The sequence below is a fragment of the Stenella coeruleoalba genome, assembly GCF_951394435.1.
Source record: "Stenella coeruleoalba genome assembly, chromosome: 2".
NCBI classification, from domain to species: Eukaryota; Metazoa; Chordata; class Mammalia; order Artiodactyla; family Delphinidae; genus Stenella; species Stenella coeruleoalba.
Genome location: NC_137147.1, coordinates 28,507,142 through 28,530,945, shown reverse-complemented (window position 1 = coordinate 28,530,945; position 23,804 = coordinate 28,507,142). Strand labels below are relative to the sequence as shown.

General features: G+C 37.9%; 1 protein-coding gene across 8 annotated transcripts in view; it reads right to left on the bottom strand.

Annotated features, from left to right (window-relative positions):
• The window catches only part of NUMB (NUMB endocytic adaptor protein), a 176,915-nt gene that overhangs the window by 142,539 nt on the left and 10,572 nt on the right, over positions 1-23,804 (bottom strand). For all 8 annotated transcript variants that reach the window (XM_079906221.1, XM_079906226.1, XM_079906224.1 and 5 more), the window contains one exon: positions 149-277. The gene's annotated coding sequence lies outside the window, so the exon portion shown is untranslated. The remainder of the gene's footprint in view (positions 1-148; positions 278-23,804) is intronic.

Sequence of the window (23,804 nt, the reverse complement as noted above, 5' to 3'; positions counted from 1 at the left end):
CCACCTAGAATTCCAAATGCTTTGTTTTTAATAGGATAAAGGGTTAAATTCTTAAAGGCAGTCAACTGTTTGCATCTAACAAGAAATAGGAAGGAATCGTATTAGCACTCATTCTACTTTTCTTATCCTTCTTATCTCTTTCACTTACCTGTCCTCAGTGAGGTGTCTGAGGATGGCTGGCCCACCAATATTCCAATCTATGGATGTGGATCAAAATCTTGGGTTGCAACAGCAGCTGCACTGGCCTTCTTCCCTGGAAGTTGTTTAAGCCCCAAATCTGAAATTTTCAAGGAAAGAAAACGCTAAATATAGACATCTTTTTAAAATCACTTATAATTCCATCTCTACAACTGAATGGGAGCTGTTAGAGTAGGTTAAAATTACATGGAAGTGAATGCACAGGTTTCGCTAAAATGGATTTGGGTAACATGGATTCAGTCCAACTCTACTTCTTAACAGCTATATGATCTTAGTGAAGGCACAAATTGTGCCTTAATCTCAGCATGTGATGAAGACTGAGGGGACAGGATCAAAATTTGGGGCTGAGAGTCAGAAGATCTGGGTTCTAAACTCAGTGGTCATTCTGCCTTGCTGTAAGAACTTGGATACTTCTCTAGATTCAGATACATCATCTCTAAAAGGAGAGGACTGCATTAGATAATAGTTCCTGAAATCTAATTCTTGAACAGGTACCAGCCATGACCAAAAAGATGGGTTTAAAGTTACCAAACTGTGCTTACTATGAGATTGCCTTTCCTACTTTTTTGGTGTTAAAATGGCTTCTTTTATGAGATGATGTGATAGACAGTAGTAGTTGTGTTTTAAATACCCTAAATAGGCAAAATCAAAAGCTGAAGCCCTATGTAAACAATCAAAAATTCTATTTTAGAAATTTAGTGTCTAATATTTACATGAGCTCTAAAATTCCTTTTACTTCTAACATTCTACATATTCATTCACTACTCAACTTTTATTAGGTAACTAATATATGACAAGTACTCTACTAGTTGCTGGGGGGCCCCAGAAATACTTAAGACTAGTCCCTGCTCTAAAAAAATCTCCCAATCTAACAGGGAAACAGACACATAAACCTCAAATACAATTTAATGGGTTAAGTCTTCAAAGAGAGGTCTTGCACCTACGACAAACATACAGGAGGTAGAACAGTAAAATGAATGAGTTTTTAAATTAAGTAGGATTTTGGACTGAGTTTTGTAGCTGTATGAGGAAACTACCTCTTTGAACCTCAATTTGCAAATTTCCACATTTGCAAAACAGGAATGATTACAGATACCACTGAGTTGTGGTAAATATGACAAGATGCTAAAAATAAAGGGCCAATCCACCCACAAATTTGGCTTATATACCTTCCTGAAGACAAAATAAAAATGTATGATGTATTAATGAGCTGGCACAAAAGGGGTTATTTACAACACTGATTTACACTCAGTGGTACCTTTCTCTACTAGCCTCTGAACAACTGAAGGACACACCCAAGTTTGCTCCATTTTACATTCCTAGCACCTAGTACAATGCCTTATAAAGAACAGGTATCAATAAAGTTTATTAGGAAAAAATGACTTATTGAATGAATGGCTTCTCTCTCTTTTTTTATACAGGAATTAAAGTTATAGTAGCTGAAAGTAAAAATTCTTAAGATTTTTATTCAAAACTAATTTTAAGTGTATATGTTAAGCACCCAAACCTGTCGTATTAGAACCTGGATATGCATGCCTGTTTTAAAAAGCAAAATAAATTCATCATAGACAATGCAATAGTGGTGTTCCCAAATAAAAAGACTAGCAGCAACTAACATTTATTGAATACTTACTGTGTGCCAAAACTCTTCAAAGCATTTTCCGTGGATTAATTATCTCACTTAATCCTAACAACAATACTTATGAAATGGACTATCAATAATTTTATAACCAGAAAAACTGAGGCACAGAGAAGTCAAGTTACTTCCAACATCACAAAACTACTAAGCAGTAGGGTTGGGATTAAAGAAAAAAAATCAGGCTGCATGACTCCAGACTCCTCTTTTTATTTTTCTTTAACTAAATAACTAAGAAAAAACAAAACAGATTTTACCAGAACTAGAAACATATGCTCCTAATGAGTCTTAAAAAAAAAACTAAACAAAGAGTCCTTTAATATGTGCGCTAAACACAAATATATAATATAGTTCCTGCCCTCAAAGGCTCAAATACACACCAACGTGGTGAGGTAATATTAACAAGTCACACCCTAATTTTATTCTTAAATTTAATTCTTTCAGTGTTAGACTTATCTGTATTTTCTTTCTCATTTACTTTACATTTACATTACTTTTTCATTTATTTCATATTTCAATTACATTTCCAGGTATTACTATCTTGAGTTTTCAGAATATATAGGAAAGGCTTATATGGTTCTAAAGGAAAACTGGGTTAAAAACTGGAAAACGTTAGAAACTTATTTTGTATGGACACCTACTTTGAGATATTTACATTTTTATTTTTTATTTATTTTTAAATTTATTTTATTTATTTTGGCTGAGCCGGATCTTAGTTTCGGCATGCAGGCGTCTTAGTTGCAGCATGCATGCAGGATCTAGTTCCCCAACCAGGGATCGAACCCCGGCCTGCTGCACTGGGGGTGAGGAGTCTTACCCACTGGACCACCAGGGAAGTCCCCAGATAACTACATTTTTTAAAACCCACAGAATAAGAACAGCTGAATTTCATTTCCAGTAGATGCTCTAACAAAACAATTTCAGATGTAATTCGCAAATATATTTTTAGCCTATAACGTGTTTTACTTAATTTCTTCCTTGGCCTGATTCTAGAACAGACTATAATGCTTTTAATGTTTTACTTTCAGTTTTAACAGTTATGTTAAAAGAGAACGAAATACTGAAATAACAATAGGTGCAGCAAACGCTTTTCAAATATGCCAGAAATCGCACTAGGTATGTAACTAGCGAAAAAACTTGACATGTGGTTCATTTAATCATAATGAACTAATACAATTAAAGGAACACTGAGATTTTGTCCATGATTACATTCCACATCTTTCTGCCTACATAACAGTACAATAACTAAGTCTCCTTACAATATTATAACTATTGGGTTGGCCAAAAAGTTCGTTCGGGTTTTTCCTTATGGAAAACCCAAACTAACTTTTTGGCCGACCCAATATTTTAAAAGGAAACCAACATGTTCCAATGACACTAAAACAAAGAGCCATAATAAATTATGGATGTTAGTAGTAATTCCCCAATATCTTCAGATTGGAACAAACTAGGTGTTATATTAAAGAGGATACATGAAAATATGTTACTTTTAAAATAGTACCAGAAAGGGGAAAAAAAAATCTAAACTTCTAAAAGCACAACAGGAAACACTAGCATTGTGAATTCATAAAACTAAATAAAAGGTTGCTGGTTCAAAGATTTGGCTTGCCAAATTTTTCTCTATGGATAAATGCTTGATACCCACTGGACATTTTATACCACCTCCAAGATTAAGAGTCTTCTGCTAATTCTGTGAAGATAAATGAATTCCCAGGTTGCTTATGCTCCAAGTAGCTGTCACCAGAGGAACAGATCAGAGAAGCGCAACTTAATCACATTTAAGCTTATTCAGATCTGTAAAACAAAGGAATTTTTTTTTTTTTTTTGCGGTACGCGGGCCTCTCACTGTTGTGGCCTCTCCCATTGGGGAGCACAGGCTCCGGACGCGCAGGTTCAGCGGCCATGACTCACGGGCCCAGCTGCTCCACAGCATGTGGGATCTTCCCGGACCGGGACACGGACCCGTGTCCCCTGCATCGGCAGGCGGACTCTCAACCACTGCACCACCAGGGAAGCCCAAACAAAGAAATTTGACATACTCTCCACACAGAATATGCCTATGGAAAAAATTATACTATTTAAAGAAAAAAAAACAAACACTTATTTTTACTTTTTTTTTTACTAGAATCACTATGCCAATTAGAGTAAGTATAAAGAGAGACAATCTTCCCAATTACAAACTAAGTCCTCCTAGTCAATACCTAACTCTTAACAAATTTTGTTTCTCTGACTAGATATTTACTTTTATCATACCTGAAGATCCTCATCTCTTTCACCGCCTAGTATCTTTTCAAAGGTTTTAGACCCACCCACTATCCAACCTCAGTTGATTACCTCCTTAATACCCCTTCTTTGTATATGAACATTAACAGCTCTTATCATTTCACTTCACCAAGGCCAAGTTCTGAGTGATGTGCTGCTCAGAATTCCAAGTCTGTGCTGCATGGCCCCAAATCACTCCTCTCAAAATGGTAGCAGGCTATTCTTCTTTTCTCTTATTTATACACTAATTCCTTGCTACACAAAGTGTGGTTCACAGATTGGTAACAGAAGCAGCACCCAGAAGCTTGTCAGAATTGCAGAATCTCAGGCCCTACCTTAGACCTATTGGCTAAGAATCTGCAATTTAACAAGATCCTCAGGTGATTGATACACATAGAAAAATTTGAGAGGCACTGTCCTTGTTCACTCATTCAGGGTCTCTTTCTCCTGCTTTACAGTTCCTCACTTCCTATCTGGCATATAAGGGACCAGATCCTTTTTCTTTTGAGCATACTGAAAGCTACCAAAATGAAATAAGGAATCTTTAAATAAGACTACATAGTTTCTTCCTAACCTTTTCATAAAAGATTGTAAACTCCATGAAGCCAGGGGCTTCATTGTATCCTCAAAACCAAAACAGTGCCAGGCAAATATCTGTAAAGGGAACAGAATAGATAGCAGATGATCCCTAAAGTCCTCCAACTCTTAACTCTTTGGCTCTTCCATTTGCTATGTAAGCAAAATTCTACCTAAGGTAAGGGAAGCTAAAATATGAGATCACCTAAATTTAAAAAAGGAAAAATATAACACTTTAAAGGATTTGATCGAGGTCACAAGGCAGGTTCATGATTAAGTTCATAAGACTCAACAACATTTTAATCAAATCATTACATAATTATTAATATTACTGTATTTCATTATTATATTCTAGGTCAAAAGACTATAATACTTCCTCTACGTATATCAATACATCCTCCACTATCATCTAGGTAGCTAGCAAGTTCAACTGTCCAGAAGAGTTATGCACTCAGAATTTAAGGAAGCCTAAAATTTACACACTGCTGGGCAGAATCTGTACATAAAAATTAAAGATTACATGGTATGATTAATTTTTTTAAAACCAGAAGAAATAAGTTCTTTCGATCCTTATCTAGCTCTTGTTGAAACAGAGAAAAGAAACAAAAGGAAAAGAAATGAATAAAGGTATGGAAAAGACAAAAAAAATCAGGAACCAGATATAGCAACAAGATATAGAAAAGAAGAGATCAGGATTAAAAGTAATCAAAGGTCTCAAGGAATGAGATATAGGCAAAAGTGGCTACAAAGACAAAGAGCAGAATACCAACCGAGGCAGCATCCTCGTCAACAACCTCTAATGATGACACATAATGCAAGAAATTTTTAGAGCAAGTAGACTGTAGAATATCTCATGAGGTTAGTGTATCATTTCTCCCATCTACTATATCCTACATATCTAAATTAACAAGAAAATACATCCCAAACCCTTAGAGATCAATAAAAAGCAAATTAGGTTCAATATGTACTATGTTTTCTATGGCAAGTTAAGTATTGGTTTGGAAAAGTTTTCATCAATCTCTATGAAGATTTTCATCCAAAAAAAAAAAAAAGGTTAAAATAAAGTTTTGATTCCTCACCTGCCTTTTACATTTCATTTTCCCAAACTACTTACAATATCAGATTTAATTCAAAACAGATTTAATCAGTTCATGCAGAGATTTCTATTTCTAAAAAAACATTTTCTAGAAATCTCTCAATTTTATACATATATATATATATAAAATATTAAATCAGGGTGGGCCAAGACCACCAGAACAATGGGCCAAAACAGAAATAGTAAAGGACTAATAAAACTGACTATAAAAATGTAAAACATCTACACTGCAAAAGACATTATGAAGAAAAATTAAAAGACAAATGACAAATTGGGAAAATATCTACAATATAAAACAAAGGTTTACTATCCTTAGTGTATAAGGAGCTCTTACAAATTAATAAAAAGACAGGAGCAGAAATACATGAATACCAAATGACAAAAAAAGAAACAAAATAATAAGCACAAGCTGTTCAACTTCACTAGTAGCGACCAAAGAGATGCAAATTACTATAATTTCTTGACAAATACGAAAATGATCAATAAAACCCAGTGTTTTATAAGGTATGGGGAATCTGGCACTCCTATTCACTATTATTGGAACTATATATATATATTTTTTGCATTTTATTTTTAACTTTTTATTTTATTTTGGAGTATAGCCAATTAACAATGTTGTGATAGTTTCAGGTGCACAGCAAAGCGACTCAGACATACATATACACATATCCATTCTCCCCGAGACTCCCCTCCCATCCAGGCTGTCACATAACATTGAGCAGAGTTCCCTGGGCTATACAGTAGGTCCTTGTTGGTTATCCTTTTTAAATGTAGCAGTGTGTACATGTCAATCCCAAACTCCCTAACCATCCCTTCCCTCCACCCTTCCCCCTGCCCCCCTGTAACCATAAGTTCATTCTCTAAGTCTGTGAGTCTGTTTCTGTTTTTTAGATTCTGCATATAAGCGATATCATACAATATTTGTCTTTCTGTGTCTGACTTACTTCTCTCAGTATGACAATCTCTAGGTCCAACCATGTTGCTGCAAATGGCATTATTTCACTCTTTTTTATGGCTGAGTAATATTCCATTGTCTATATGTACCACATCTTCGTTATCCATTCCTCTGTCAATGGACATTTAGGTTGCTTCCATGTCTTGGCTATTGTAAACAGCGCTGCAAGGAACATTGGGGGTGCATGTATCCTTTCGGACCATGTTTTTCTCCAGACAGATGCCCAGGAGTGGGATTTCAGGGTCATATGGTAGCTCTATTTTTCATTTTTAAGGAACCTCCATACTGTTCTCCATAGTAGCTATACCAATTTACATTCCCACCAACAGTGTAGGAGGGTCCCCTTCTCTCCACACCCTCTCCGGTATTTATTCTTTGTGGATTTTTTGATGATAGCCATTTTGACTGGTGTGAGGTGATGTCTCTTTGTAGTTTTGATTTGCATTTCTCTAATCATTAGCAATACTGAACATCTTTACATGTGCCTCTTGGCCATTCGTATGTCTTATTGGAAAAATGTCTATTTAGGTATTCTGCCCATTTTTTGATTGGGTTGTTTGTTTTGATGATATTAAGCCACAGGAGCTGTTTGTAGATCTTGGAGACTAATCCCTTGTCAGTCACATCATTTGCAAATACTCTTCCCAATCTCTGGGTTGTCTTTTCATTTGTTTATGGTTTCCTTTGCTGTGCAAAAGCTTTTGAGTTTAATTAGGTCCCATCTGTTTATTTTTTATTTTATTTCCATTACTCTGGGAGACAGATCAGAAAAGATATTGCTGTTATTTTTGTCAGAGAGTGTTCTGCCTATGTTTTCCTCTAGGAGTTTTATAGTGTCCAGTCTCACACTTAGGTTTTTAATCCATTTTGAGGTTATTTTTGTGTACAGTGTTAAAGAATGATCTCAATTTCAAGTTTTTACATGTAGCTGTCCAGTTTTCCCATCACCATTTGTTGAAGAAACTGTTTTTCCATCATTGTAGAGTCTTGCCTCCTCTGTCATAGGTTAATTGACCATAGGTGCGTGGGTTTATTTCTGGGCTTTCTATCCTGTTCCATTGGACTATAGTTCTATTTTTGTGCCAGTGCCATACTGTTTTGATGACTATAGCTTTGTAGTATAGTCTGAAGGTACTATATTTTAAAATAGTTTATAAAAACTTTTAGGAAAATAATCAAATTTCAAAATATGCCTATCCTTTGACAAAACAGCCCCACTTCTAAAATATTTATTCTAAATAAATGGATGTGTGCAAATATGTGTGTAGAAAAGAGCCATTACATATGCCTAGCATATGGCAGGTGTTCAATAAATATTTGATGAATGAACCATAATATTGCTTATAATAGCAAGAACTGTTAACAGTAGAAATGTCTACAAATAAACCATGACATATCCATACCCTCAAACCCTATGTAGCTGTCAAAAATGATAAAAACAGATCTATAATTATTGATTAAAAATACATCTATAATAAATTATAGATGTAAAAGAAAACCAGTAAAATGTATGGCCATTCCTCAAAAAATTAAACGTAGAATTACCATATGATCCAGCAATTCCATATGGTATATACCTAAAAAAATTGAAAGAAGGACTCAAACAGGTATTTGTACACCAATGTTCACAGTAGCATTAGTCACAAGAGCCAAAAGATGGAAACAATCCATGTGTCCGGTGATAGGTTAATGAATAAACAAAATGTACATACAATGGAATATTATTCCAAATAGACATACAATGGAATGTTATTCAGCCTTAAAAAGCAATGTTCTAAACGTATGGACACCAAGGTGGGAAAGTGGGGGGGGAGGGCGGGTTGGTGGTGGTGGGATGAATTGGGAGATTGGGATTGACATATATACACTAACATGTATAAAATAGATAATTAATAAGAACCTGCTTTATAAAAAAATAAAATTTAAAAAAAAAAGCAATGTTCTGATAAATGCTGCAACATGGATTAACCTTGAAGAAATTACACTAAGTGAAATAAAGCCAGATACAAAAGGACAAATATTGTATAATTCCATGTATATGAGATATTCAGAGTAGTCAAATTTGTAGAGGCAGAGAGAAGAATGGAGGTTGCCATGGGCTGAGGGAAGAGGAGAATGGGGAGTTAATGTTTAACGGGTACAGAGTTTGAGTTTGGAAAGATAAAGTTCTAGAGATAGATGGTGGTGATGGTTGCACAACAATGTGAATGTACTGAATGCCACTGAACTGTACACTTAAAAATGGTTAAAACAGGGCTTCCCTGGTGGCACAGTGGTTGCAGGGGACACGGGTTCGTGCCCTGGTCCGGGAATATCCCACATGCCGCGGAGCGGCTGGGCCCGTGAGCCATGGCCGCTGAGCCTGCGCGTCCGGAGCCTGTGCTCCGCAATGGGAGAGGCCACAACAGTGAGAGGCCCACGTACCGCAAAAAAACAAAAACAAAAACAAAAACATAATGTTGATTAGCCAAAGCAAGCAAGAATATACATACACCATGGTTCTATTTTTAGAGTTAAAAAATAAATAAAACTAAACAATATATTTTTGAAATACATGCAAATGTGGTAAACTTTTAAAAAAAGGAAGGGAATGATAAGTAAACACTCCAAAACAAAATCCTGAATAGTTTCATCCCTGGTGGAAAGACAAGTAGATGGAAAACAAGGAGAAATATACCAACAACATTGGTAATGTTCTTTTTCTTGAGTTGGGTGGTGGGTTTACAGGTATTGGTTTCATTATATGCCTCATTACTTAAATACGCAGTACCATATTCTAATCTATATATCAAATAGTTCATAATGGGAAGGGAAAACAGAAAACGAAGGGAGAGGGAAGAAAAGGAAAGGGAAGGACAGACATCAATAATGAAAGTCAACATGGAACTCCTATCTCTCCCTGCAAAGGGCACATAAACTTGCATTAAATATAGGCTCCATCCTGAAACCCCACTAAAACAAAAGTTTTGTGTTTTGAAAGCATAAATCTGAAATGAAACGCAAGTAGGTAACTTACCTATCCTCAGTTTTTAAAAATTACGATAATGTCTAGGGCTTCCCAGGTGGCGCAGTGGTTAAGAATCCGCCTGCCAGTGCAGGGGACATGGGTTTGAGCCCTGGTCCGGGAAGATCCCACATGCCTTGGAGCAACTAAGCCCGTGCGCCACAACTACTGAGGCTGTGCTCTAGAGCCCATGAGCCACAACTACTGAAGACTGCGGGCCTAGAGCCTGTGCTCTGCAACAAGAGAAGCCACTGCAATGAGAAGCCTGTGCACCACAACGAAGAGTAGCCCCTGCTTGCCACAACTAGAGAAAGCCCACGCGGCAACAAAGACCTGATGCAGCCAAAAATAAATAAATAAAATAAATAAAAAATTTTTAAAAAGATAATGCCTAATGTAATATAAGAGGGGAAAAAAGTAATTTTTAATAAAATATTTTAATATGTAAATGTACCAGTATAACCATCCTAAAATTCATATTAATAAGAAAATAGACACTTGCTCCCACACACAGAAATGCCATGAACAGGGACTTCCCTGGTGGTCCAGCGGGTAACACTCCGTGTTCCCAGTGCAAGGGGGCTGGGTTTGATCCCTGGTTGGGGAACTAGATCCCACATGCATGCTGCAGCTAAGAGTTCACATGCCGCAACTAAGAGTCTGCATGCTGCAACTAAGAAGTCCGCATGCCACAATGAAGATCCCTCATGCTGCAACTAAGACTCAGCACAGCCAAAATAAATAAATAAATACAAAAAAGAAAAAAAGAAAAGAAATGCCATGAACATGACAGCTACAAATGAAGACTGACACAAATGAGCTGTGTTGGGAAATCAAATACCACAAGGGGCAATGCCATTGGTAATATGATTTTCCAAAACAGTTAACAACTCATTGTAGTTCTAAACAAAACAAAGTACAATTTGCTCTCCATTTACCCAGGAATTACATTCCTGGAAAATTCAGTGTCTATTAAAGCCATGCAAAAAACCACTTTGTGTTTAAATGTAAAACAGAACTAGGATCAGATAAGTACAAACAGGTTTTTCACCCTTAAGAAGGTCTGGGGAAATGTTCAAAATTCATGCACAACTGTCTCATACCTTGTGAGATGTATGGCATTCCTGAGTCCTGCTCACTAAATGCCAATGCTGCACCTACCCCACCTTAATCACTGTGGCAACCAAAGGTGCACACTCAAAGATCCAAGCACATCATAGGGGAAGTACTTACTCCATCGAGAACCGGTGACTTTGAGAAAGGCTAGGTCCCAATTTGGATTCTAGACGCCCCTTATTTTACATGACATCACGAAGCTGAATGTAAATGATAAAGTCTAACCAATTTCTAACTTTGGCAAAGGAGGAATCCTCATAAGGTGAAGAATTTATTGTTAGGGAAAATATAAAGGCAGGCAAAAACCTAAGGATATTTGCCTTAAATACAACTGATACATCAAACCAAAAGTTGGCAGTCTTTTCACCCAAATGATGGCAATCCTTAAGGACAGTATTGCTATCTGGCTAAAATACAACAAATATCACAACTGAAAAACACTGTAAGAAAGATTATGTTATAGATCACAAAACATTTTTAATTTTAATATTTATAGCAATTCTATGAGACAGATATCATTATTCTTTTCAAATTACTTATAAGGAAAACAATCTAAAAAGGTCAGGGCTTCCCTGGTGGCGCAGTGGTTGAGGGTCCGCCTGCCGATGCAGGGGACACGGGTTCGTGCCCCAGTCCAGGAGGATCCCACATGCTGCGGAGCGGCTGGGCCCATGAGCCATGGCCGCTGAGCCTGTGCGTCCGGAGCCTGTGCTCCACAGCAGGAGAGGCCACAGCGGTGGGAGGCCCGCGTACCGCAAAAAATAAATAAATAAATAAAAAGGTGAAAGTCGGGGCTTCCATGGTGGCGCAGTGGTTAATAATCCGCTGCCAATGCTGGGTACACAGGTTCGAGCCCTGGTCCAGGAAGATCCCATATTCCATGGAGCAACTAAGCCCATGTGGCACAACTACTAAGCCTGCGCTCTAGAGCCCACGAGCCACAGCTACTGAACCCGTGTGCCACAACTACTGAAGCCCGCGCACCTAGAGCCCGTGCTCTGCAACAAGAAAAGCCACTGCAATGAAAAGGCTGCGCACCTCAACGAAGAGTAGCCTCCGCTCACCACAACTAGAGAAAGCCTGCGCGCAGCAACAAAGACCCAACATAGCCAAAAATAAATTAATTAATTAATTAAATTTTTTTAAAAAAAGGTCAAAGTCACAGAGCTAATAAACTGACAGAGACAGGACTTTAAGCCCTCTGATTTCAAATCCTGCGTCTTTCCCTCAAACTAGTATCTGCTTCACAAAGGCCCAATATGGCAATACAGATCAAAGGAAATTCATCACTCAGTACAACAGAAGTGTCAATATATAGCCTCAATCTATTTTGATATATGACAGATAGTTGCACTTATACTACATATGTCAGTTATTTCTCAATATGAGAATTTTTTTTTTTTTTTTTTTGCGGTACACAGGCCTCTCACTGTTGTGGCCTCTCCCATTGCGGAGCACACGCTCTGGACGTGCAAGCTCAGCAGCCATGGCTCACAGGCCTAGCCACTCCGCGCCATGTGGGATCTTCCTGGACTGGGGCACGAACCTGTGTCCCCTGCATCAGCAGGCAGACTCTCAACCACTGCGCCACCAGGGAAGCCCTATGAGAAATTTTAAAATGTTAACAGTCTTGTCTCATATTGAAAAAGAAAAAGAAAAATACTTAAAAAGAAAAAAGTAAACTTTTAGCAGTTACCATGACATATAGTGTCTAATTATTTCCTAATATCAGAAAGATTCTGGATCAGAATCCTAATGAATCTTCTACTGAATCAAACACTTCAGAATCCCCCCACAGATTCTGACAATTAAAGAGTTAATGAAGTCTTTTTTAAAAACTTTCAGTTTGGGGAGAAATGCATAACCATTAAGAACTCTTTAAAAATCTCAACTTAAGCAAAATACCACTAACGTAGTCACCAGCTGGATCAGTCCTCTCTGAAACACATATCTAAAGTTCACCTGAGAATGACTACATGATGGGATGACATATTGAATTAGTTTTCATTCATGACCAGTAGATTAAGACTCTAAATGGTATTGTGCCATGCTTCTTACTTTGAACCACTTTCTTGGTTCCAAATACCTATATGTGCACAATAGTTTACAACATAAGACAAAAATAAAAGCCCTTGCATCAGGGCTTGATGCAAGAGGAAAAAGGAAGTAGTGTGTCTTATTATTTCAGCTGAAGAAATAAGGAAGTAAGATCATTTATCAGCAAGCACCATCTTAGACACATCTCTAAAGGGCAGAATAATCGATTCGGCATAACCTTAAAAACAGTAGTAGCTGATGATCTATCAGACTCACCCTTCCACTAATTCAAACCCAAAATCCAAGAAGAAAGAATAATTTAACTGACATTTCTCTTTTAAAAGAAAAAAATTTTTAATTTATGCTTCTGAATTCATGGGTAAAGTTTAACAGACTAGAATGAAGGCTTTAGGGGTTACAATATTCAAGCATATTAGTTATACCTAAACACACAAACTGGAAATCTGTCATAATATTTTATCCCTCCTTTTTGTTCCTCTTTCCCAAAGAGGATCTTTACCTCAGCGTAACTATGCTTGTCAAAGCCAAAACCTCTCCCTCAAACCACCCTTTTTCCTCTCTCATGCACACTTTTAACATTCCCTTTCCTGACTTATAATTCACTCCGTTATAACTTCCATAATCTCTATGATCTTCTCACATACTGCACTGACTTTTTGACTAGTAGCTAATGGAAAGTACATGCAATAGAGCTTAAAAGAATATCAATTACTGGACTACCACAAACACAAAGAATAAAGCACTTCAGCACTTTATTACATTGAAAAAAAATTTGTAATTCCTCCTGAAAAATTTCCAATTCAAGCTTGCCAAAACACAGATTAAAATTCAATTTAAATGTCCCACCAAAAAGCCTCAAAACATGCCATAATCCCCAGACACATTTGCAGAAATTTCAAATAATGACTGACAAGTGTTTTGGGGTCACTACATATATATAATGCACACTATATATATACACACACTATATATATATGTGTGTGTGTGTGTGTATACACACACACACACACACACACACACACACTGTCTAAACACAGAAATCAACAAGGAATTCTAGGACTCACCTGAACATACAACAGCTCTCGTATATAGAGAACTGACTTTATCCTAGGTATTGTTCTAAGAATTTATATACAAGTGTGTAAAAGGCTTCTCAAGGTGGTACAGTAAATTCACCCAAATAACAATCAATATATAAACGTATCAAATACATAAACAAACAATGCAGGACTTGGCGCAGTGGTTAAGAATCCGCCTGCCAATGCAGGGGACACAGGTTCGAACCCTGGTCTGGGAAGATCCCACATGCCTCAGAGCAACTAAGCCCATGTGCCACAGCTACTGAGCCTGCACACTAGAGCCTGTGCGCCACAACTGCTAAAGCCTGTGTGTCACAACTACAGAAGCCCGCTCGCCTAGAGCCCGTGCTCTGCAACAAGAGAACCACCACAATGAGAAGCCCACGCACCACAGTGAAGAGTAACCCCCGCTCACCACAACTAGAGAAAGCCTGCACACAGCAACAAAGACCCAACACAGCCAAAAATAAAAAAAATAAATTTGTTAAAAATTAATTAATTAAAAGAATAAACAAACAAGGCATAGCTGGCTCAAAAAACAATATAAATATCTCTCAGGCAGTGATAAGGAACAGAGATGCAAAATGATGTGGTGCTGAAACCAGAGGCCCACTGGGTTCCTGGTCTAGAAACAGGCGGTGGCAGCTGGGACTTTGGCTTCCCTGGGGAACAGGGACTAAAAGTGCTCCATATGAGACAGAGGGCTTATCAGAGCTAGGCCAGAGCTAGGGCTGGGTAGGGCTCTCTTATAAAGAAAACAACTGCCAACTCTGCCTGAGGTTATGGGTTACAGGAAATAACCCCCAGGAAGGTTGCAGGATACAGACACAGCTTCAAAACCAAGAAAGAAACCAGGCCACCTGGTAGGTCTGTGACTGGGTCTGCAATATCCACAGTATCACCAATATCTCTGAGGGGCAGGAACTCTAAGTCTGGTTCTAGAACTGGGGTCCAAAGGCAAGTGTGAAACTACTATACAAGGAGGGAGGTGAACACAAGAGGGACAAGGAAAGTTAGCTGAGACTCAAGAATAGAAGACAACTAAAGGGACTTCCCTGGTGGTCCAGCGGTTAAGACTCTGTGCTCCCAATGCAGAGGACCAGTGTTCGATCCCTGGTCAGGGAACTAGATCCCGCATGCCACAACTAAGAGCCTGCATGCTACAACTAAAAGATCCCACGTGCCACAACTAAAAGATCCCACATGCCACAACTAAAAGATCCTGCATGCCGCAACTAAAGATCCCGCACACCACAACGAAGATCCCATGTGCTGCAACTAAGACCCGGCACAGCCAAATAAATAAATAAATATTTTTTTAAAAAAAAGACAACTAAAGCTGCTGTTATAGTCTGAATGACATTCCATTATCTATTTCCTGAAAGTGTAACTATTAAGACCGTTTCCAGGGCTTTCTCTTACATCTCAGTATTTATAAGATAAATCCTCATTACTTAAGGTAACCAGGAAAAACCTAACACTCTTAAACCTTTTCTACCTTCCCAACAAACCAATAATCACGATAATCTGAAAAGATTATTTTTTTAAATGCAATGAAGTGGCAAAAACCTATTTCTAAATGATAGCCTTTGACAACTCCAAAATCTAGCATCCAGTTTCCCACGGTTAAAGCAAACTGTCTTTATAACTAAATGTGTTGACTATGCCTACACAAACTTTAAGTGATGTAGTATCTCTCAAATTCAGCCTTCCTATTATCAACCAGACACAGGACTTTCCTACCACTAAGAAGGTTGTGGTTTCCAGCTTAAAGATGACACAATTGAAAGGTTCTGAACAGCCATTTAAAATAGTCTCTAGAAAGAATAACTCGAATAAAAAGTGTTTTGGTAAAACAAGCATCAAATCAGTAACCCACCATTTAAATTCTAGACCTACTTCTGCCACTAACTAGCTATGTGACTTTAGCTAACCTAAACTAGGCTTCATCTTTACCTGTAAAACAAACACTATAAGTCTCTAGGGCTTTACTAATTGTAACATTGTAACATTCTTTTAAACTTATGGTAAGAATGTTTGCTAAATGCAGACAAATTCATCATGTATGCATTTTCTAGAGCTTCAAAGAATTTTATAAATGCCAATAATGCCTGTCCACCGCTCTCTCCTCCCAAAAAGTTACATATGCAAAATCTAAAAATAAAACAACATTTTCTTGAGACAGTTTTCCAAAATACTTTTTAGTATGGTAACATATTACATGCTAGAACTTTAACTAAGGTATAATTTATATACACTAAAGTTCACTTTTAAGTGTACACTTCTGAGTTTGAAAAACACATAGTCATGTAAACACCACCACTGTCAAGATATAGAACAGTTAACAGACAATATAGAACACCACAAAAAACTCCCTCCTACCCTGTGTAGTTAAACCATCCCCCCCACACCTTGGCAACCACTAGTCAGTTTTCTGTCCCTTTAGTTATGTTTATTCTAAAGTAACATTAAAATGGAACCATACAGTATGTGGTCTTTTGAGTCTGGCTTCTTTCATTTAGCATAATGCATTTGATACCCATCCATGTTGTTGCCTGCACTGCCAAATAGTACTCCATTTTTATGAATGTACCAAAGTTTATCAATTCACCAGCTGAGGTTCATCTGGGTTTGTTTCCAGTTTGGGGCATTAGCATATAGATTTGTGTGTGACTACAAGTTTTCATTTCACTTGAGTAAATACCTAGGAGTAGAACTACTGGATTATTATGTTAACTGTATGTTTAACTATATATAAGAACCTGCCAACCTGTTTTTTAAAAAGACTATACCAAAAATGAATAAGTTTTTTAATGGTTTTAAGGAAAAGTAAGTTTAGATCTTATGTCACAAACTTCATAGAAAGATCCTAAATAGATCCAGAGGAAATTATTTATTTATCAGAGGAAATTATTTTCCTATGTCCTATTTATAGGAAGTAGGAGTTAACAAAGGAAGTTGATTTGATAAATAATAAATATTCATATTGATAAATATCTGTATTTATCAAATAGACAAAAAAGATTTTTTTAAGACTTTAAAATATGTCATGTTTTACACAAAAGTAAACTCAAAATGGATTAAAGACCTAAATGTAAGGCCAGACACTATCAAACTCTTAGAGGAAAACATAGGCAGAACACTCTATGACATAAATCACAGCAAGATCCTTTTGGACCCACCTCCTAGAGAAATGGAAATAAAAACAAAAATAAACAAATGGGACCTAATGAAACTTAAAAGCTTTTGCATAGCAAAGGAAACCATAAACAAGACGAAAAGACAACCCTCAGAACGGGAGAAAATATTTGCAAATGAAGCAGCTGAAAAAGGAATTATCTCCATAATTTACAAGCAGCTCATGCAGCTCAATATCAAAAAGCAAACAACCCAATCCAAAAACCGGCAGAAGACCTAAATAGACATTTCTCCAAAGAAGATATACAGATTGCCAACAAACATGAAAGAATGCTCAACATCATTCATCATTAGAGAAATGCAAATCAAAACTACAATGAGATATCATCTCACACCCATCAGAATGGCCATCATCAAAAAATCTAGAAACAATAAATGCTGGAGAGGGTGTGGAGAAAAGGGAACCCTCTTGCACTGTTGGTGGGAACGTAAATTGATACAGCCACTATGGAGAACAGTATGGACGTTCCTTAAAAAACTAAAAATAGAACTACCATATGACCCAGCAATCCCACTACTGCATATACCCTGAGAAAACCATAATTCAAAAAGAGTCATATACCAAAATGTTCATTGCAGCTCTATTTACTATAGCCAGGACATGGAAGCAACCTAAGTGTCCATCGACAGATGAATGGATAAAGAAGATGTGGCACATATATACAATGGAATATTACTCAGCCATAAAAAGAAACGAAATTGAGTTATTTGTAGTGAGGTGGATGGACCTAGAGTCTGTCATACAGAGTGAAGTAAGTCAGAAAGAGAAAAACAAATACTGTATGCTAACACATATATATGGAATCTAAGAAAAAAAAAAGGTCATGAAGAACCTAGGGGCAAGACGGGAATAAAGACACAGACCTACTAGAGAATGGACTTGAGGATATCGGGAGGGGGAATGGTAAGCTGTGACAAAGTGAGAGAGTGGCATGGACATATATACACTACCAAACGTAAAATAGATAGCTAGTGGGAAGCAGCCCCATAGCACAGGGAGATCAGCTTGGTGCTTTGTGACCACCTAGAGGGGTGGGATAGGGGAGGGTGGGAGGGAGGGAGATGCAAGAGGGAAGAGATATGGTAACATATGTATATATATAACTGATTCACTTTATTATAAAGCAGAAACTAACACACGATTGTAAAGCAATTACACTCCAATAAAGATGTTTAAAAAAAAAATGTCATGTTTGAAATCACAGTCGTAAGCTCTATAGGGACTTCCCTGGTGGTCCAGTGGCTACGACTCCGCACTCCCAATGCAGGGGCCCGGGTTTGATCCCTGGTCAGGAAACTAGATCCCACATGCCGCGACTAAAGATCCTGCATGCCACAACTAAAGATCCCCCATGCCACAACGAAGATCCCAAGATCCCGTGTGCCGTGACTAAGACCCGGCACAGCTACATAAATAAATAAATATTTTTTTTAAAAAAAAGCTCTATAGGTCACTAACTCTGTCCGTGTGCGCACCCACTTCAGTCTAGCTAGAATGTGGGTTTAAACTGTCTATTTAGAATGGAAGGTTCCAAGTGGTTAAGTCTTCACAAATTCTGGTCACTTGGAACATAAATGAGAAAGACATAATAAAGAAGATTTGATCTTTCCAACTCACTTGTTCAACTGGCCGTCAGAAACAATTCTTAGTTCTTAGGACTTCCCTGGTGGTGCAGTAGTTAAGAATCCGCTTGCCAACACAAGGGACATGGGTTTGATCCCTGGTCTGGGAAGATCCACATGCCATGGAGCAACTAGGCCCGTGCACCAGAACTACTGAGCCCATGCACCGCAGCTACTGAAGCCCATGCATTCTAAGGCACGTGCTGCAACTACTGAAGCCCGAGTGCCTAGAGCCCGTGCTCCGCAACAAAGAGAAGCCACCGCAATAAGAAGCCCACACACCACAATGAAGAGTAGTTCCTGCTCACCGCAACTAGAGAAAGCCCATGCACAGCAACAAAAGCCAAAGCAGCCAAAAAGGGGAAAAAAAGAAGAAATAATTCTTAGTGCTTAATGAGAGGACCTATTTATGAAAGTCTCCACTTGGTCCTTATCAATCTCCTGGTTTCACTCCTTTTTTTTTTTAGGTGGGGGGGGGCCTCGCCAAATGGCATGCAGGATCATAGTTCCCTGACCAGGAATTGAATCCGTGCCCCCTGCAGTGGAAACACAGAGTCTTAACCACTGGACCACCAGGGAAGTCCCTCTCTTTTTTATCCAACTAAGATTTCACAGTCCAACAATATAATCACTCCTTGAACTCAATTCAATGTTTCCCATGTCTCTCTCCTTCACACTCTCCTAGCAAAATTCCAGCTAACCTTCTCCAAGACTGCAACAGAGCAGTGGAATCTTGAAGAAGATAACATATCCAGGCAGAATGGTTATTGTCATAAATTCACACTTAACAACTTCAACCAAGTTCGTGCACCTGACAAACAGTGAGGCCAAACAAACCAAAACATCGGAGTTTGGAGTGAAGAAAAATTTATTGCAAGGACCAAGCAAGGAGGATGGGGCAGCTCATGCTCAAAAGGCCCTAACTCCCTGATGGTTTTCAGGGAAGAAGTTTTACAGGCAAAATTGCAGGGAGGGCTGCAGGGTGTGTGACCTTCCTCTGAGTGGTTGGTGATGAGGTAACAGGTGTTGTTCTAGGAATCTCAATCATCAGCCTCTGGTTCCAACCAGTCTGGGGTCCACGTGCTTATGCTTAGCCTGAAGTTACCACACTCCACCTGGGTGGGGGGCCTTAGTTCCTATAGAACTCAGAGGTATGTATGTATCAAATTGCTATGCACATCCTCTGAGGAAGAACCAGGACTCTGCCCATCATTGCACTGGGGCTTCTTTCTGCATTCCTACACTCCCTCAATTAGCAACTGTTTGAATCTGCCCTTTGGAACTCAGGGAAGGTCTAGCAGACTGAAAGCCTTTTTTCTACAAACAAGAAACAGGGACAGGGAAAGGCCTCTGTGCCTGGGAGGGCCCCATAGGGTCCCGCCCAGTTTCAATATCGCTCTAAAAGTTCCCCGTAGTTGCTGCTTTATACTTTTTCCTCAGTTCTTAAACATCTCTCCCCTCCTCTCCATTTCCTCCCAACTCTTTTTTTTTTAAATTTATTTATTTTATTTATTTTTGGCTGTATTGGGTCTTCGTTGCTGCGTGCAGGCTTTCTCTACTTGTGGCGAGCGGGGGTTACTCTTCATTGCGGTGCACGGGCTTCTCATTGCGGTGGCTTCTCTTGTTGCTGAGCACGGGCTCTAGGCGCACGGGCTTCAGTAGTTGTGGCAAGCGGGCTCAGTAGTTGTGGCACGTAAGCTTAGTTGCTCCACGGCATGTGGGGTCTTCCTGGACCAGGGCTCAAACCCATGTCCCCTGCATTGGCAGGCGGATTCTTAACCACTGCGCCACCGGGGAAGTCCCCCTCCCAACTCTTTTAATTTGACACTTTCATTAAGAAAATGGAAGCTACATGCAAGAAACTATGATAGGCAACTGTGGGAGTTACAAAGAATAAGTCAAAGTAACACGGATCCTGGTCCCAGTATGTACATAATCTAGTTAGGGGGGAAAATGTAAACTTAACTATAATGCAAAGCAGACGATATGCCATATAACATTGGTATAAAGTGCTAAAGAATCAAAAGAGAAAGAAAAAATGTAGAGAAAGTGATAAGAAAGCCCTCATGTAAGGAGATGGTTCTATTATGGCTTGGAAGGACAACAAAGAAAAAGCATTCAAAGCAGACCAAACAACCTTAATGAAAAGACAAAAAGGGAAAAAGTAAAGGGTATATAAGGAGAGGAGGTTAAAAAGATCAATGCAGCTAGAACATGAGGAACTACAGAGTTCTACTGCAATGTTTGATAATGGTAGTTAGGAAATAGGAAACAAAATTTTCAGTCAGTGTGATATAGAACTCAACTTTATCCACTATAAAATGAAAATATGGAGTATTTTCAAGTAAATGAAAACGAATGTCCTTTCCAGGTCTAAATTCCAAATGACGGAGCTTATACAGACAACTAGTTTTAAAGTAAAAGATACTCATAAAGCATGTTTCATCAATTTCACGTGAAATTTATCATGACTTTTAAAGTGGTTTTAAACTATATGTCTAAACTACAATTTTTCAAAAATCCTGCTTACTCTTTCCAAAACTGTAACCAAAGGGAGTATGGAATGGGGCAGGGAGTGGGGGGAGCATTCAAGATATTTAATATTACACCCAGCCTAAATTTCAAAGTAATTTAATTAAACATTTCCACAAGGAAAAGCCAAGTATTTTAGTGGTATTCTCAAAAGTCAAGAGTCATATTTTTACTGATATTAACTTGTGACACGTTGTTGTCCATAAGCTTTATAGAACATAACTAGCTGTTGTTCATTATACTCATTCAATAAGTAAGTGTTGATTACCAAGCAGTATTACAGTACTACACACAAAATCACAGAATTTTATAGGCTAACAGAGAGAAGAAAAATCAAGATAATTTTAAAGAATAATGAAGTGGGGGGATGGGGCCTCACCATACCAGACATCTAAATTTATTACAAAGCTACAGTAAATAAAGACAGTGTAGTACTGCCTCATGGATAGGCAAATAGAGAGAGCATAAAAACAGGCCCATGCGTATACAGAACATGACATATGACTTAAGATTCTCACTGTAGGGCATTCCCTGGCGGTCCAGTTGCTAGGACTCGGTGCTTTCACTGCCGAGGGCCAGGGTTCAATCCCTGGTTGGGGAACTAAGATCCCACAAGCCACGTGGTGTGGCCAAAAAAAAAAAAAAAAAAAACCAGATCCTCACTATAGATCAGTGAGGAATGGATGCTACTCAATAAATGGGGTGTTAGTACTACTTATTTTCTATATGGAAAAACTGAATTCTATTCATTGTATTATTCACTGTAATTTTTAGAATAATTTAAATATTTCAGCATCAAAAAACTTTAAGGATCTAGTCCAATGACTTCACTTTATTAAAGAAGAAACAAAGACCCAGAGAAGTTAAAACATTTAGCCAAATCACAGAGTGTGGCAGCACAGGAATTAAACTCGTATCTCATGATTTATTCATTCGGGAATTGGCCTTCCCTCATTTAATACACACAAAATACTTCCCACCCACCCCAACTTCAAGTTACCCATGATATCAACATATCAACAGACACAAATCAGAAGTGGAGGAAGCCACAAAAGGTATGGTGAAAGAAAAAGCCGATACTTCTTTCATTTTCTTCCATCTCCAAATCTTCTTTCAAGGAAATTAGCCAAAAAATATAGTCCTCCCCTCAAAGATTAATCTTATCTAAACCCAAACTAATGACAAAGAAGTGTTCCATGGGTCAGTATGCAGGGGTTTCAGAAAGAAAGAAAAGAATGTCAAGAACTGTGATTCCCCATCATAAATATCTATGAACATTAAGTATTTTAGATAGTGCTGTTATTAGGCCCAACATTTTTCAGGCACAAGTTCCATCAACCTCATATCTCACTCAGTTTGTTTCCAGAGGATGTTAAACATTTACACTTAGAGATTTTCACAAAGACCAGTTAAACAAACACTACTAAAGACTGTCCAAAAATAAATGCTCCAATTCCAAGAGTCAGTTAAGGTATAGAGAGAAATGACATCTTCTCTAGGAAAGCACTCAATCTCAGGTTACTAGGGTTTCCATCATCTGTTAATTCAGATAAAACTTTCCTTCCATAAATCACCCCCCGGGATACATGACAGGAGTATTGATAGTGAAGGGAGAGAGACTGGTAGACAGCCTATGTTCAAACTTAGAAATCCCAGTTTAAACTCTGACCACCACTACCACACATTCTATAAAGAATGCAAATTTGACCTCATTTGATTCAATTACTTTAGCACTGAGGGGTAAGAATATGAGTCCATCACTTGCTCTATGATTTGGGGCAAACTGCTTAACCTCTGTGCTTCAGATTCCTCAACTGGAAAGTAAGGATAATAACAGTAAGGATTAAATTAGTGCATGTAAAGCACTTCGAGCAAAGCCTGGAATACAGTGTTAGCTGTTGGTAGTATTATTATTATTACCTGATACCCTTACTAGACTATCAGTTCTCACGTGTGGCTCAAATACAAAATAGTTTTTGAGCCAGATCATGCAATATTAATGTTCCTGAATCAATGATTCAATTGCAAAAATTCAAAAAGCAGCTCTACAACACACAGTCTGAAGTCTTCCTTTTGAATCATTTACTTATCAAACAAAGTTCTCACAAATATTAATCAACAGCAAATGTTTACTTAACTCCAAGAAACCATTATGAATTATCACTATGATATGGAACTTCTGAAAAATCTTAATACTTGAAATATTTTTCATTTTACTTTTAATTACAAATTAATCTCTGATCTTACAAATCAGATAAGTCTAGATCCATTATATAGTAATAAAACACACTGAACTTTCTGTTAAAGTATTTACTATCAATCTGCAAATTTGCCTTTGTAAAAGATTTTAACCAAAAAAAAAAAAAAATCAGTAAGTGCTCAACATCTTTAGTCACCTGGAAATTGCAAATTAAAACCATTCTAAGATATCACTTTACACCCATTAGAATGGCTAAAAGTCAAAAAGACTA